Genomic DNA, 16620 nt, shown 5'->3' on the forward strand with positions numbered 1-16620 from the left:
TTAAGGTCTGTTCATTGGTCTTCATTAGTGACATATTTAATATAGGGAATTATTTACAGAGCCCCGGTGTTTGCTGAAATTCCTTTAAACTATAAAGAAAATCTTTTGAGAGTTTTCCTCTCTTTCTCAGGTCTGAAGCAATACCTGAGGAAGAAAGGAAAACTCTTGAAAGCTTGTCTTTTAAAAGGGACATGAAACCCACATTTTTTCTTTCATGATTTAGAAAGAGAATGCAATTTTAAACATCTTTCTAATTTACTTCTATTATCTCATTTGTTTTATTCTCTTGATATTCTTTGCTGAAAAGGATATCTAGATATGCTCAGTAACTGCTGATTGGTTGCTGCACATAGAAGCCTCGTGTGATTGGCTCACCCATGTGCATTGCTTTTTTACTTCAAATAAGGATATCTAAAAAATGAAGCAAAATAAATAATAGAAGTAAATTGTAATGTTTTTTAAATTTGTATTCTCTATCTGAATCATGAAAGAAAGATTTTGGGTTTAGGGGCCCTTTAAGTATTAGGTTAGTAGAATAAAAAGGTATCATTGCATACCACATTACTCTTTTTTTTTAGAATCTAATTTATGTGTATATATATATATATATATATATATATATATATATATATATATATATATACACACACATATACAGGGAGTGCAGAATTATTAGGCAAGTTGTATTTTTGAGGATTAATTTTATTATTAAACAACAACCATGTTCTCAATGAACCCAAAAAACTCATTAATATCAAAGCTGAATAGTTTTGGAAGTAGTTTTTAGTTTGTTTTTAGTTATAGCTATTTTAGGGGGATATGTGTGTGCAGGTGACTATTACTGTGCATAATTATTAGGCAACTTAACAAAAACAAATATATACCCATTTCAATTATTTATTTTTACCAGTGAAACCAATATAACATCTCAACATTCACAAATATACATTTCTGACATTCAAAAACAAAACAAAAACAAATAAGTGACCAATATAGCCACCTCTCTTTGCAAGGACACTCAAAAGCCTGCCATCCATGGATTCTGTCAGTGTTTTGATCTGTTCACCATCAACATTGCGTGCAGCAGCAACCACAGCCTCCCAGACACTGTTCAGAGAGGTGTACTGTTTTCCCTCCTTGTAAATCTCACATTTGATGATGGACCACAGGTTCTCAATGGGGTTCAGATCAGGTGAACAAGGAGGCCATGTCATTAGATTTTCTTTTTATACCCTTTCTTGCCAGCCACGCTGTGGAGTACTTGGACGCGTGTGATGGAGCATTGTCCTGCATGAAAATCATGTTTTTCTTGAAGGATGCAGACTTCTTCCTGTACCACTGCTTGAAGAAGGTGTCTTCCAGAAACTGGCAGTAGGACTGGGAGTTGAGCTTGACTCCATCCTCAACCCGAAAAGGCCCCACAAGCTCATCTTTGATGATACCAGCCCAAACCAGTACTTCACCTCCATCTTGCTGGCGTCTGAGTCGGACTGGAGCTCTCTGCCCTTTACCAATCCAGCCACGGGCCCATCCATCTGGCCCATCAAGACTCACTCTCATTTCATCAGTCCATAAAACCTTAGAAAAATCAGTCTTGAGTTATTTCTTGGCCCAGTCTTGACGTTTCAGCTTGTGTGTCTTGTTCAGTGGTGGTCGTCTTTCAGCCTTTCTTACCTTGGCCATGTCTCTGAGTATTGCACACCTTGTGCTTTTGGGCACTCCAGTGATGTTGCAGCTCTGACATATGGCCAAACTGGTGGCAAGTGGCATCTTGGCAGCTGCACGCTTGACTTTTCTCAGTTCATGGGCAGTTATTTTGCGCCTTGGTTTTTCCACATGCTTCTTGCGACCCTGTTGACTATTTTGAATGAAACGCTTGATTGTTCGATGATCACGCTTCAGAAGCTTTGCAATTTTAAGAGTGCTGCATACCTCTGAAAGATATCTCACTATTTTTTACTTTTCTGAGCCTGTCAAGTCCTTCTTTTGACCCATTTTGCCAAAGGAAAGGAAGTTGCCTAATAATTATGCACACCTGATATAGGGTGTTGATGTCATTAGACCACACCCCTTCTCATTACAGAGATGCACATCAGCTAATATGCTTAATTGGTAGTAGGCTTTCGAGCCTATACAGCTTGGAGTAAGACAACATGCATAAAGAGGATGATGTGGTCAAAATACTCATTTGCCTAATAATTCTGCACTCCCTGTATATACACAACTAAATTTTATAATGATTTAGTGGTGAAAATTATTAGTGCCCCCCCAGTTTTGACTGTGGTATCTTATGTGCCCCCCCTATATATTGTTCCTAGAGTCGCCACTGGCTGTGAAGATTAAAATGTAAGTTTTTTTTTATCAACAGGAGTGAAATGTAAATTTTGATGAATTAAAGTGCCCCTGTTTTAATTTAATTTTTAAAAACCGTGCACTTTAGCATCAAAATTTACATTCACTTTAAGGAAAATAATAAGTTTTATTGATTTGAAGTAAAGTGTCAATTGGTTAATGTCTAGTATTACTTGGTGTAGAGTTTGGTATTTTTGTGTTTTAAGAAATAGTTTGAAATATTGCCCTATAGTTATTGATCATGTTGTTTTTGACAAATGGTATTTTTCATTCTCCTGTTTTAATAATATAGGTAATAAAATGTGGGAAAATGTTTTAAAGTCAACAGTCAAAAGTAAAACAGGGACAGAATCCCTAGATATAATAGACATGAAAGTCAAAACGGAACTTTCATAATTCAGATAGAACAAACCATTTAAAACAACTATCCTATTTACTTCAAATTTATTTTTATTTTTTAAAGCATACCTAGGAAAACTGTATGTAACATTTGCAAACACTGTGCCCTATAGTGTCCAACAATGTATGACAGTGTTAAAAAACATTGTTACAAACGCTTGCATCTGAGTCTACCTTGGTGTGCTTTTCAACAAAGGATCCCAAGGAAATGATGTCAATTTGATAATAGAGTTGTTTAAAACTGCATGATCTATCTGAATAATTCTAACTCTCTCTTAAAGTGCCAGTAAACCTAGAAAATAATGTTATATAATTATTACATAGTGCAGAATTATATAACATTATATTAGTGCTAGCTTTATATAACATAAGTGGAAAGAAGTGCGTGGGTCTAGCGCTAGTATAAGCACCTACGGCTCAATCCAAAAAGGATGCCTAGCCAACCTCAAATTGAACAAATACAATACGAATTGTGGATAGAGCGCCAAAAAAAAGGCAGAGGTGAAACAAGTCAATGAGCTACAATATGAACTACAAAATCTTCTATAAAAAGATTTGTTAAATAATTATTAAAAAGTACTTTAATACATAATATATGAAACACAGTTAAAAATAAAAGTCATGGATCCATGCTTACATAAATAACATTATACAATATACACAATGAAATAAATGTAGAAATACTGCAGTCAAACAGATAAGAAGAAATATCGTCTCTGATACGGCTGTATAATGAATCTTAATGGAATGGTAAACCAGCCACCACATAGGAATCACCTTCAGTCTTAGGATTTTTTCATCACAATGTATCACTAAATCACCATTTGACTTTGTATTGTGTTATTTTTTTCATTAATTTATTATTTTTTTCAATTTTTCACTTTTTCACACTATTTGACTTCTAGTGACAATTATCACCTATACTTTTTAATCACTTTTGGGAAACCTATTGGAGCCAACCCCAAGGATTTTAGTGCACATTTGATTTTCCACAATTTTTTGGACACAACATATATATTTTTTATTGGATCAGACATTTTGTATTGGATTAGACACTGATTTTGGTTAAACACATATTTTGGACACACGCACTGGATTCTTCACTTTTGGACATACATTGACAATTTTTTGGATTCAACAAATTCCTTGGATACTAACTGTAATCCCCACTTTTTATTCATTATACAGCCGTATCAGAGACGCTATTTCTTCTTATCTGTTTGACTGCAGTATTTCTACATTTATTTCATTGTGTATATTGTATAATGTTATTTATATAAGCATGGATCCATGACTTTTATTTTTATTTTTAACTGTGTTTCATATTTTATGTATTAAAGTACTTTTTAATAATTATTTAACAAATCATTTTATAGAAGATTTTGTAGATCATATTGTTACACCTCTGCCTTTTTTTGGCGCTCTATCCACAATTCGTACTGTATTAGCTTTATATAACATAATATTGCCGCTGGAATTTTTATTAAAGGGACACTGAACCCAAATTTTTTTTGTGATTCAGATAGAGCATGCAATTTTAAGCAACTTTCTAATTTACTCCTATTATCAAATTTTCTTCGTTCTCTTGCTATCTTTATTTGAAAAAGAAGGCATCTAAGGTTTTTTCTTGGTTCAGTACTCTGGACAGCACTTTTTTATTGGTGGATGAATTTATCCACCAATCAGCAAGGACAACCCAGGTTGTTCACCAAAAATGGGCCGGCATCTTAAATTACAGTCTTGCATTTCAAATAAAGATACCAAGAGAATAAAGTAATAGGAGTAAATTAGAAAGTTGCTTAAAATTTAATGCTCTATCTGAATCACGAAAGAAAAAATTTGGGTTCAGTGTCCCTTTAAAAAAAAGGGGTTTTCAGACCCTGTGCTTTACTGAGCGGGTCTGGTTTTTCCTCTGAGCAGCTGTCTAGTCACAGCCCGGCCCGACCGCGCCATTACACTCAATGTAGCTTGCTCCCGCTGTCAGACTAGACAGCTGCCCAGATGCTCTCAGAGGGAAAACCAGACCCGCTGAGTAGAGCACAGAGGGCGGGTCTGAAAAACCCTCTTTTTTAATAAAAATTCCAGTGGCAATATTTTGTTACTTAAAGCTAGCACTAATATAATGTTATATAATTCTGCACTATGTGCAGAATTATATAACATTATTTTCTATGTTTACTGGCCCTTTAAAAGGACAGTAAAGTCAAAATTAAACTTGAATGGATTGGATAGAGCATAATATTTTCCATTCCAACAACTTTCCATTTACCAATTTTGCTTATTCTCTTCCGATCCTTTGTTAAAGAGTAATCCTAGGTGAGCTCAGGAGCATGCATGTGCCTACAGTCATCTGGCAGCAGTGTTTGCAACATTTATTGCAGTGTTATACAATGTTGCAAATACTGCTGCCATAGACTTCTAAAGACACATGCACACTCCCAAGCTCCTATCACCGTTTCTAGGTTTAGGATCTAACAAAGGATACTAAGAGAACAAAGCAAATTTGATAATAAAGTAAATTTAAAAGTTGCTCAAAGTTGCATGCGCTTTCTGAATAATAAATGTTTCATTTTAAGTGCGCAGAATGGAAGTTCCAAATATCAGCTGTGGGCCACTTTTTGAACATGTTGTAATAAAATGAAAAGCCCCAGGTCACAGAGGTGCACCTGTTACTTGTGCCTCCACGTATCATTAAGGAGACAGCAGCCGTTTGGAATTAGTATTGCTATATTTATATGTTTTAGGGAAGTGATTTACTTACTGTTCCTGTAAATTAATAAACCCTGCCAGGACCATGTTTAGTTACAAAGGGCAGATTGCTTGGCACGGGCAAACCCTGGTTTTGTGTTTTGCAGCTCAGCCTTAGGGGAGAGTACGGATTGTGTAATATGGCCATTTGTGCTCTGTACACCTGCTGGCTCATGTCCTGCCGTATATACCAACTCCTCACAGTACTCATTGCTCTGTGCTTGTATTCCCACCTACATTGTGAAATGGTAATCCACTCTGCTTTTGCCTCTGGCTCTCTCAGTATTTATTTAGCACTCTGTCAAGTCACAGACTTTTACCTGGACACTAACTGGGTTTACCCACTTGCTGTGCTTGCAGTTTCACCCAGCTGTGAATTTGCTGTTCCTGTTTGCCAAGCTACAGTTCTTATCGTGCTGCAGGCCCTGTTATTGACACTCACCGGTGCTCCACAGTTCTAGCTTTCCAAGTTGCAGATCCTGTTTTTTACACTTCCAGGTATTCCTAGCTCCTGCCCAGCTACAGATCCTGTGATTGTCATTTACTGGTGCCCTTGTGTACCTGTTTGCCAAGCTGCAGTCCTGGCTACTTATCTGTTTCCAGTTATGTCAAGCCTCACGGCTTCATTGAAATCTTTCCTGCCACTATTTAATTGGGAAATACTTGTACTTACTGCAGAGCTTACCATGTATATTGACAAGGCCAGAAGGAGGCTACTATTGTGTCAATAACTTAGTCCAAGTATAAATTCAAATCAGATCCTTTTTCTTCTAACTACTACATAATCTGGTGCATAGCAAATACCACGGTCAGGCAAGGCAAACAGTGACTTACGAAACTACGTTTCCCAGCAAGCACGTTCATTTCAGTTAAAGGGACACTAAACCCAATTTTTTTTCTTTAGTGATTCAGATAGCGCATGCAATTTTAAGCAACTTTCTAATTTACTCCAATTATCAATTTTTTTTTTGTTCTCCTATCTTTATTTTTTTTTAAAAAGCAGGAATGTAAAGCTTAGGAGCCGGCCCATTAGCACCCTGGATAGCGCTTGCTTGTTGGTGGTTACATTTAGTTGAAATTATTTTTATTATAAAATAAAATAAATAACGAATACAGAATACATCACACATTGCATAGTTTTTCCCATTCGAATTTCTACAACTTTTCTCTCTATTTTTCTGGTGAGGGTCCATTAGGTAAAGGTCCATAAGAGTTGTCACAGATTGGTTTGCTGAACCAGAAAAACTGTGGATTGTCCAATCGCATTTATTTGAGCATGGAGAGATTTATCAAACAGTGTGGTTAACCATACAGTCGGTAAGAACTACAAAGACTAAAGGGTGTAGCAGATCATCAATTTCTGCAGATATTGAAAGTATACATGGCAACCCCTCAGTCCCCGTATCACTCAATTGTATTCTTTTATAACATTTCCCAATGTCTTTACCCCCTTACAGTATAACAATAAACCATAAACTAACATCCCCCCCACTCGATGAAGTATTAAACATCAACTTGCCTGCTTCAGCTTTGTTTCAGACGCCGATCCAGGAAGAGAGAGCCCCGCCACCAGTCGGCCTGCACAAATCTCTGCCATCTACTGTCTCTTCTTGATTCTCTAAATATATCCAGTCCTGTCTTGAACTCAAGGCTATGTCTCATTCAAACTCCCTAGTTGTGTCTAGTCAGTGCCCCCCCAATATCCAATAATTCCATACTTTTAAGAATTGGTCATGATTAGCCTGTATCAGTGATGCTGATTCAGATAGCGAATATGTTATCTTAATTTTCTCCAATATCTCCCCCCAAGAGGGTACTCCCACCTTCCAGTGTCGGGCCACACAAATCCTAGTGGCTGTGCATAAAGTGTGTATGAATATGTTTGTTGCTGAGTTAAAAGGTGTTATATGTTCATTCAACAGAGCTTGAGTTATTGTTAGGGTGATGCTCTCGGAGAGCAACTCGCTCAGTAGTTGGGATAGTTTAGACCAGACTTTCTGTACGTGTGGGCAATCCCACCACATATGAATATACGTCCCTGTCTCGCTACAGCCTCTATAGCAATTTTTGCTACCATTTTGAGTGTAGTGTGATGTGATTATCGGGGTAAGGTACCATCTAAAAGTAGTTTTAATACAGTTTTCTTTAAAATCCGCATTGATCATACCTTTACCTGACTTATGAAAAATCTCTGCCCAATTCTCTTTGAAATATGCTACATTAGTATCTCGGTCCCATTTTTCCATTAATGGGGATTTGTCAGTGTGTCAAGCTTCTTGCAGCAAGATGTATATAGTGGAAATTAGTTTTTTGAGTCGGGATCCAGAACCACATAGCTTTTCTAGTGTCGTCAAAGTCTGTCTAGATTGTTGAGGTAAAAACTTAGTAATAGTTGATGCTATCTGTAGGTATAGAAACCATTGCAATTTTTCTGGTAATAGTTTGTCTTGTAACTGTTGGTATGTAGCAATTTTACCCTTGTGTAGAAAGTCCGCTACCCTATACAGTCCTTTGTTTACCCATTTGTTGATCAGCCCATGAGAGTCTCTGTCTAATAGAGTTCGCAAAGGTCTCATCAATGAGTCTTGTGGAAGTAGCTTTAGGGCAGTGGTCAACGAGTGCCACATAGACATCATCTCACCTGTGAGTTTCGGAACCTTATTCAGCCTAAGTCTGTCTTTTGGATGCTCCCAAAGAACATCGTCTGAATGGCTATATTCTGCTATCTTGGTCTCCACTTTCACCCATACCAAATTCGTTTGTGGATTACTCAGTAGTGTTGTTTGTGCTAATCTCGCCGCTTGATAGTAATTAAGCAAGTTAGGTACCCCAACCCCTCCTAGTTGTCTATGTTGCTGTAGTATTTGTGAAGGTATCCTAGCTTTTTTGTTCCCTCTTATGAATCTAATCGAGTCTGTTTGGAGTTTGTTGAGTTCTGGTATGGGAATCTTAATCAGCAGGGCCCTAAATAAATATAGTATCCTCGGGAGAACGTTCATTTTAATGGTAGATAGACGTCCGTACCAAGAGAAACCCCCTGTTCTCCACTTATTGATCTCTTTTCTAATGGTTTTATATAATGGGGCATAATTCAGTTTGTAGAGTTCTGAAATATCGCCTGACAGCCGGACTCCTAAGTATTTAATTGCCTCCTTGGCCCACTCAAACGAAAAATTAATTTCAATGAGCTTTCTAGTGTGGGGAGGGAGAGCGATAGAAATCGCTTCACATTTCTCCTGGTTGATCTTGTACCCTGATATGTCAGCGTATTCCTTTAGGATTCGATATAAGTGGGGTAGAGACTCCATCGGATTGGACAGGGTAAGGAGGATGTCGTCTGCGAATAAAGATAATTTGAATTCCTCCCTACCTATCAGGACTCCATGTATCTCTGGGGTTAATCTAATCTTCGCTGCCAGTGGCTCAATACAAATAGCAAATAGAAGCGGTGACAAGGGATAACCTTGTCTTGTACCGTTTCAAATATCAATCCCCCTAGATTGATAGCCCGCCGCTCGGATGTAAGCTGTGGGGCATGAATATATACCCTTGATAGCCTTAACAAACGGGCCATTAAACCCCAACCTGTCTAGCACCTCAAACATAAAATCCCAATCTATTCTGTCGAACGCCTTCTCCGCGTCCAATGACAGGACCAGAGAAGGCGTCCGTGTCCTAGTCAGGTAGTCAACCAGGGAGATCGTGCGTCTGATATTGTCGGGGGCCTCTCTACCTGAAATAAATCCTACTTGGTCCGGATGGATCACAGTTGGTAGATGTGTTTTAAGCCTGTTTGCTAAAATTTTAGTAAAAATCTTTATATCCTGATTGATCAGGGATATAGGTCTGTAGCTCTGACACAATTTGGGATTCCTTCCCGGTTTAGGGATCACCACTATTTATGCTTGTAAAATTTATTTTGGGATTACCCTACCCTGTAAAATATCATTACAAAAAGTTACAACATGTGGGATCAAAGTAGATTTGAAAAGTTTATAATATTCCCATGGGAACCCATCCGGACCTGCTGCCTTTCCAGGTTTAAGTTATTTAATGGCCAACAGGACCTCCCTGGCCGACACCTCTGCATTTAATTCATCTCGGACGGTGTCGTCTATTGGAGTTAAATTAGCGTCATCTAAGAATCTGTGCAGTAACAGTCTGGTTTGGTTAGTTTTACTTGTTTTTTTCTCCATCATAAAGACATGCGTAATATTGTGCAAAAGTATATGCTATTACTTGTGGATTAGAGGTATATGTTCCGTCATGTGCCTGTAAAACTGGTATGGAAAAAGACTTTGTCTGTTCTCTAAGTTTGTGGGCTAAGTACTTATCAGGTTTATTGGAATAAATGAAGTACTGTGACTTCAGTCTGTGAGCTGCTCTAAGAGATGCCCTATTCATAATCTCTGATAATTCTAGTCTTTTGGCTTGTAGTTCTTGGAATACTGTGGTGTGTCCTGGTAAGGGTATCTATTTGAGTTTGAAGTAAGTCTATTTGATTTCTATTAGCCTTGCTCAAGGCCGCTTTTTCTTTGATTAGCAGTCCTCTAATGAAGGGTTTGTGTGCCGCCCATGTGTTGATAGGGTTGGAAGTGGTTCCCGTGTTCATTGTCCAATATTCTGACATGTTCTGTAAAATAGACTAATGTGTGCCTGGTTTTTGTAGTATCAAAGGATCATAGTTCCATGAACATGTCGCACTAACATGAAAGGTGTCTTTAATGTGAATTTGGACTATGGAGTGATCCGACCAAGCACAAGCGTGTATGGTGGAGGATGTCAAGTCCGGTATCCAGATTTGGCTTACATAAACATAGTCTAACTTGGAGTATTTTTTATGTGCGTGAGAATAGTAGGTATAATCGGATGTTTTACCATATAAGGTATCCCAGGAATCTATAATGTCGTGAGACAAACAAATCTCCCTTATTTTCTTAATCATAGAGTTATGTCTTAGTTGTTTATGGGTCAGTTTAGTCTGTTCTGTATTTTGGTATGGGTACATTGATATATTAAAATCGCCTCCTAAGAGTATCCTGGCTTGTGACCATTGGGTCAGTGAATAGGATATGTGTGCAAAAAAAGATATCTGTGTCTCATTGCGTGCGTAGATGTTGCATAGGATAATTTGCTTGTCCCGTTGTCTCCCTCTTACTATCAGAAACCTCCCTTCCGGGTCCCTAATTGTCTCCTCCACCACAAACCCCAAGGATTGATGTATCAATATCGACACCCCTCTCTTTTTTTTGTCTGATGTTGAGTGGTAGTGTTGTGTGAAGTGTCTTGACCAATATTTTGGAACCACTTCTCTAGTGAAGTGTGTTTCCTGCAAGAAAATGATCTTAGCGTTTAATCTCAGGTATTGTGATAATGCTGTCCGTTTTTTAAGGTCTGTGTTAAGGCCCCTTACGTTATGTGAAATTAAGCGTATATCTCTAGTCATTACTTACAGTTTGGTGTTTGGGGCTCCCCCCCCCCCGGATCCGCCCCTTCCACATTCACAAGCATCATCTCTGGATAATTCAAAAAGGGTACTTCCCCCTCTAGGAGTTTCACCCAAGTAGGGCAAGCAATGTAGGAGAACATAGACAACAACATTACTAGGCAAGTTACATATAGTTTGCATCATATCGTCTGTAGTATATCGAGTGGCAACATTAAAAACAATAAAAAACAAATAACTCCTACATTGGGTAACTACATGTAGAAGATAAACATAGAAAATTAACAAAACTAACACCTCACCCCCCCTCCCCCCTATTACTTCAAACATTTTCTGATTATTTTGTACTCCCACTGCTAACGTAGTAGAGTTGGGCAAGATCAACATTCAGAGTTGTTTTGAACATATTACACATAGTCCCCCCTCCCCAGACAAACTTTATCTAGGGATGTTATACTAAACCTTGATTTCTTATGTCTCCAAAGGGTGTTTGGTGAGACATACTACTTCAGTCCAGACCTTTGAACCCCAAAACTTGTAATGGATAAGGATATCATGTTTTGGTTTTCTTCTTTGTGACTTTTGTCCATTTTGGTTTTTGTGGGTGATTATGTCCAGATGTCTGCTGCCTAGTATCTTCTTCATGGCTCCATTGCGGCAGATCTGGGATCTCCAAGTGAAGTTTGCTGCAAATTGCTGGAATCTCATCCGGTTCTCTAAGACTTAGAGACCTGCCATTGTGTAAGATGTATAGGTTAAAGGGGAATCCCCATCTATATCTGATTTGATGTTTCCTCAAGATAGTGGTGAGGGGTTTCAGACCACTTCTTCTTTGCAACGTCTTGAGGCAAAGGTCTTGATAGAACTGAATCACCGAGCCCTGGAATTTAAATGTAGGGTTTTTCCGCGCCGCTGCCAGGATCTCCTCTTTTTCTGGGAATCTAAAGAACTTGACCACAACGTCTCTAGGTGGGGCTTCCTCTTTTGGTTTGGCACGTAGTGCTCTGTGTGCTCTTTCCAATTGGAATTTCTCGTCGCCCCCTTCTCCCGTTATGGCTTGAAAAAGCTGGTGCAGATAGATGTGTAGTTCTTCTGCCGTGACAGATTCAGGTACTCCCTTCAACCTTAGATTACATCTTCGGCTTCTATTTTCAAGATCTTCTAGTTTATCTTGCATTTCCATAACCTCTTGCTGTTGTGCAGTAAGTTGCTGCTTGAAGTTAGAGAGATCTTCTGTTACTGAAGTGTCAGCTTCTTCTAGGATCGCCACTCTGGAGCCTAGGTCCGTGACATCTTGCTTAATTTCTGCCAGACTGTTGGTTATAGTGCTTTGAAAATCGTCGATTTTTTCCCATAGTTTGTCAAAGTTCTGGTTGATATCTTGCTTTGATACCAATGCCTTAAGGTCAGCTTTTGTAGCGGGGATAGAATCATCTGCATGAGCTTGTGAATCTGTATCAGAATCTACCTCCTCATCTGCTTCGTTATTGATTGCCTCTATAACCTTCTCTTTCACCGGTTTAAAAAACATAGTTGCCGTTGGAGTCTTAGGTCCTTGAGAGGATTTAGTTTGCTTCCTAGCTGCCATATTGGTTATTATGTGTCAAACGGTGAGGTAGTAGGTCAACAGCTATCAGATGAATATCGGTGTTTTTAATCCCTTTTTTTGTGTATTAAATTATTTAAACCTTTGTATCTTAAGCAGGGTGTGTGCTGTTTGTTTCCTTGACTTCCTTAGATAGAGTAATCGCTATTTAGGAATTAACTATTAAGGCAGGCTACTCTGCAGCATACATACTATACAAAATTATTATACTTTGCAGAATTCAGCATCTTTGTGTTTAATGAGGCCTGGGTTCCTGTGTCTGTCAATATTCAGCATTATGCATCATGCTTGTAGTCATATCTCAAGCCTCAGAACGTTTTCTTAATAAACACATTAGTCTCTTATTTTGTAAAGATAGCTTCTGAGAATGTATAGATATTTGGCAGGCTGTGGAAGGGCAGCTATATTATGTCTTAGTGCAGCAGTTCACATCTTATTATATGTTTATATAGTCTTTTGAAGTGGGGTTAACTATGTTTCAGTAGTGTGGCATTATTACACCCACTGTTATAAATTTGCTGCGTCTCTTGCTATATATTAGTAAATAGGTAGCTTAACACACTTTCTCTGCGTATGAACTTGGATGTTATTTATTCATGCAAATGATTTCCTCCTTTATTCCCTTCCTCCATCTCCCAATAAGAAAAAAGACCCCCTTCAGTCTGAGTCGATTGCATTAATATTTTTGCAGTACACAAGTGGCTCCTCAATACCATGTCTCCCTTCAGAAACTTCTCCTACAAGCATGTGGTGTCTGCTGTGTATAAGCGGTACTACGCCACTCACTTATTATTGCTTGCTCTAGGTCAGTCCGTGACCGCGCCTCACAAGTTAATGGCCACCGCTCCTTTCTCTTACCCTGTCAGTCATTCCGTCGCTGCTTGGTCCAGTCTCCGCCTGTTTGTGTAGCAGGTATGACCCGGGTTCTGTGTATTCGGCTCGGTGTCTTTGCTTCCGAAAAGTTACTGACCGCGTGGGCAAGATGGCGGATCACTCCGCTTAGCTACCGCTGCATTCTTTGCTTCTGGAGTCCCACAGCGTTCAATGTGCGGCTCAGCTCCCAGTCTTGTATCTTTGGGTTCACTTCCCCTTCATTACCTCTTTCCTTAGGTTTTTAAGGCAGCAACAAATATATTTATGCCCTTTGCAGCTGTATAATGAGCAGTGTTTAGCGGAGCTCCAAACCTACACCACCATCTCTGTGAAGCTCCGGCTCCGCCCCCTGGTGGTTACATTTAACCATCAATAAGCAAGTGTAACCCAGGTTCTGAAGCAAAAATGGACCGTCTCCTAAGCTTTACATTCCTGCTTTTTTTAAATAAAGATAGCAAGAGAACAAAGAAAAATTGATAATATGAGTAAATTAGAAAGTTGCTTAAAATTGCATGTTCTGAATCATTAAAGAAAAAAATGGGTTTAGTATCCCTTTAAACCCAAAACATAGTATTTCCCTCTCTATTAAAAATTACAATTTTCAAAACCTATGGATATAATAATATTCAAAATATTTGTTCTATAGCAATAACACCATTGTAACCTTTAAATACCATAAAGTTTAGTCCACTCTAGATGGTCTTTCTGGTAGCCCTTCGGTCACACCCACCTGTAATGATGTATTTTGTGTTATCAATGAAGCAGAAGAAAAAAAGTAATTTACCAGACTGGTCTGGATCCATTTCATCTTGAGGAGGACAAACTGATAAAAGATAAACAGCATTCAATAAACAACCATCAAAAAGTTTATATGTTTATGTGTATTGTTGTCAATGTCTGTTTTCCTTTCTGCACAATTCCTGGTTTATGGAGAACCTTTTTCTTTAATATAAAATGACAACACCTATATGGTGCTAATATAATGGTCAGGTGAATCTCTGGTTGGTAATATTTACAGAAACAAGACACTCCAATAGTGCAGTACTTTTAGCCGAGTAAGAGAACAAACTGCACCGAAAATGAATAAGGACAGTCCCCTGGCTAACTGGAATTATGTTTATGGATAATCTTATCTGGTTAAGAGGGGAAAAACATGTTGTTCTGCTCCAATAAAGTGAATAAGCAGTGCACTATTTCTTACTTCAAGAACATCTGAATCACTAATTGCAAGCAAGTAATAAAACATCAGGATCCCCAAAGAAAAACTAATGAGGGTCACCTGGAAGAATGTAGGTGGACTCAAAAGCAGAAGTGTCAATAACAGTCCAATTATTACTCCAAATCAGATCTTATCTCCTAGCAAATACATAAACTGGTGGTTAACAGCTACAACTGTCAGTGAACAGTCGAGAGGGAAGGAGGTTCTAATGGAGCCCTTATTTCCCATTGTATAACCAACAGGGACAAAGTACCGCTTTCAAATGTGTGGTCTGTTGTCCTAGGGTGCAGACGATTGTATTTTTTTTCTTTTTATAGAGGGGCTGTTGCATAGCAATACTCCCTTCTCTTAAACTAGAGGGGAACGTCACCCCTAATGCCCTTATAAGTTATACAGAGGGCAATAGTGACCATTTTGGAAAGGGAACCCATCTTTCCAATTTTGAGTTTTGTACACCTGTTATTACTTATTGCCAGTCACCTACTGATACCATAAACACACAATACCCCACATATGAAGGCGCCTGCCACTGATAAAATCCAATGGCAATTATCGGTCTATTTAGTTTAAGGTGTTATCTAAAAGGGACCCTAGCATGGCTATAGAAACAGTACAATGGGACAAGTTATCTATTTTTTCAAGGGGGGAATGGTCCTTTTTCAAATGAGGGGACACATGCTCTGATGGCTATCAGGCATTAACAATGGCAATGTAAATTACATATTGTTGTGGAACAAAATGAGGATGGCGTAACCCACTGGTTAACCTTGGCACCCCTAATGTTTCAGAACTACATTTCCCATAGGTCTCAACCTAAACATCTTAGGAAAATGTAGTTTCAAAACATCTGGAGTGCCAAGGTTAGCTATCACTGGTGTAGCCCGCCACAAAAACACAGAATATAAGACTCCTAATTTGAAAGAGCCAATCATTCCCTTTTAAATGGGTGTTCCCTTCTTCTTCCAGCTGCCTCTCAGCAGTCCTATTTCAGGGTTTTGGCTACCCTAAAGATGTCCTTACAAACCCACAAAAACTCAGAATATCAAATATTTCCAGTCATTGAGGGATACAGTTGTGCTTCTCTGCCTTACTGTGCCCTTCCCTAAAAGATGATCAGATTGTTTGTGCCAAGCATTTTTATTTTTTTACCAGCACAGGTTTGGACTTTTGCATGATCATCTTGCAATGTTTGTTATCTCACTGTGATGGGACTTAATTGGAAAGAGTTAAAGTGAAAGTAAATCCTTGCGTTTTAGAAACGCTAGGATTTACTATTGAAACAAATAAAGGGCACTTTCATTCATGAAGTATAATATACTTCATGTAGAAAGCTCCTTTATTTGATTCAATCGGTCACCATTCTTAGCTTCTACAGCAGCACACGGCTAAAATATTTTTTGGCTAAGAGGTGATGTTTTCACCTCCTAGCCTATAGCAGTGCGGTAAATCCGGCTCCCATGGGCGCCAAGCCGGATTTACCGCACGGCTATTGGCTAAGAGGTGAAAACGTCACCACTTAGCCAAAAAATTTTTTTGTTGTGTGCTGCCGAAACAGCTAAAAACGGCGATCGATTGAATCAAATAAGGGAGCTTTCTTCATGAATGAAAGTGCCCTTTATTTGTTTCAATAGTAAATCCTAGCGTTCGTAAAACGCTAGGATTTACTTTCACTTTAAATGGACAGGAGACCCACATTTTTTTCTTTAATGATTCAAATAGAGCATACAATTTTAACAACTTTAATTCTTTTTATCCAATTTGCTTCATTATTTAGGTATCCTTTGTTGAAAAACATAGCCAAGTAGGCTCTGCGCCTGGGTGTTATTTGCTAATTCGTGGTTGCTTTTTTGATTCTTCTCTGTTAACCAGATACGATTATCCATAAACATTATTCCAGTTAGCCAAGGGACTGCTAATTTGCCTTGAATGCCCCTTATAATATAGCAAATTAAAAAGAAGTACATTGGAAAGTAGTTT

This window comes from Bombina bombina, chromosome 1 (genome assembly GCF_027579735.1).
Source record: "Bombina bombina isolate aBomBom1 chromosome 1, aBomBom1.pri, whole genome shotgun sequence".
NCBI lineage: Eukaryota > Metazoa > Chordata > Amphibia > Anura > Bombinatoridae > Bombina > Bombina bombina.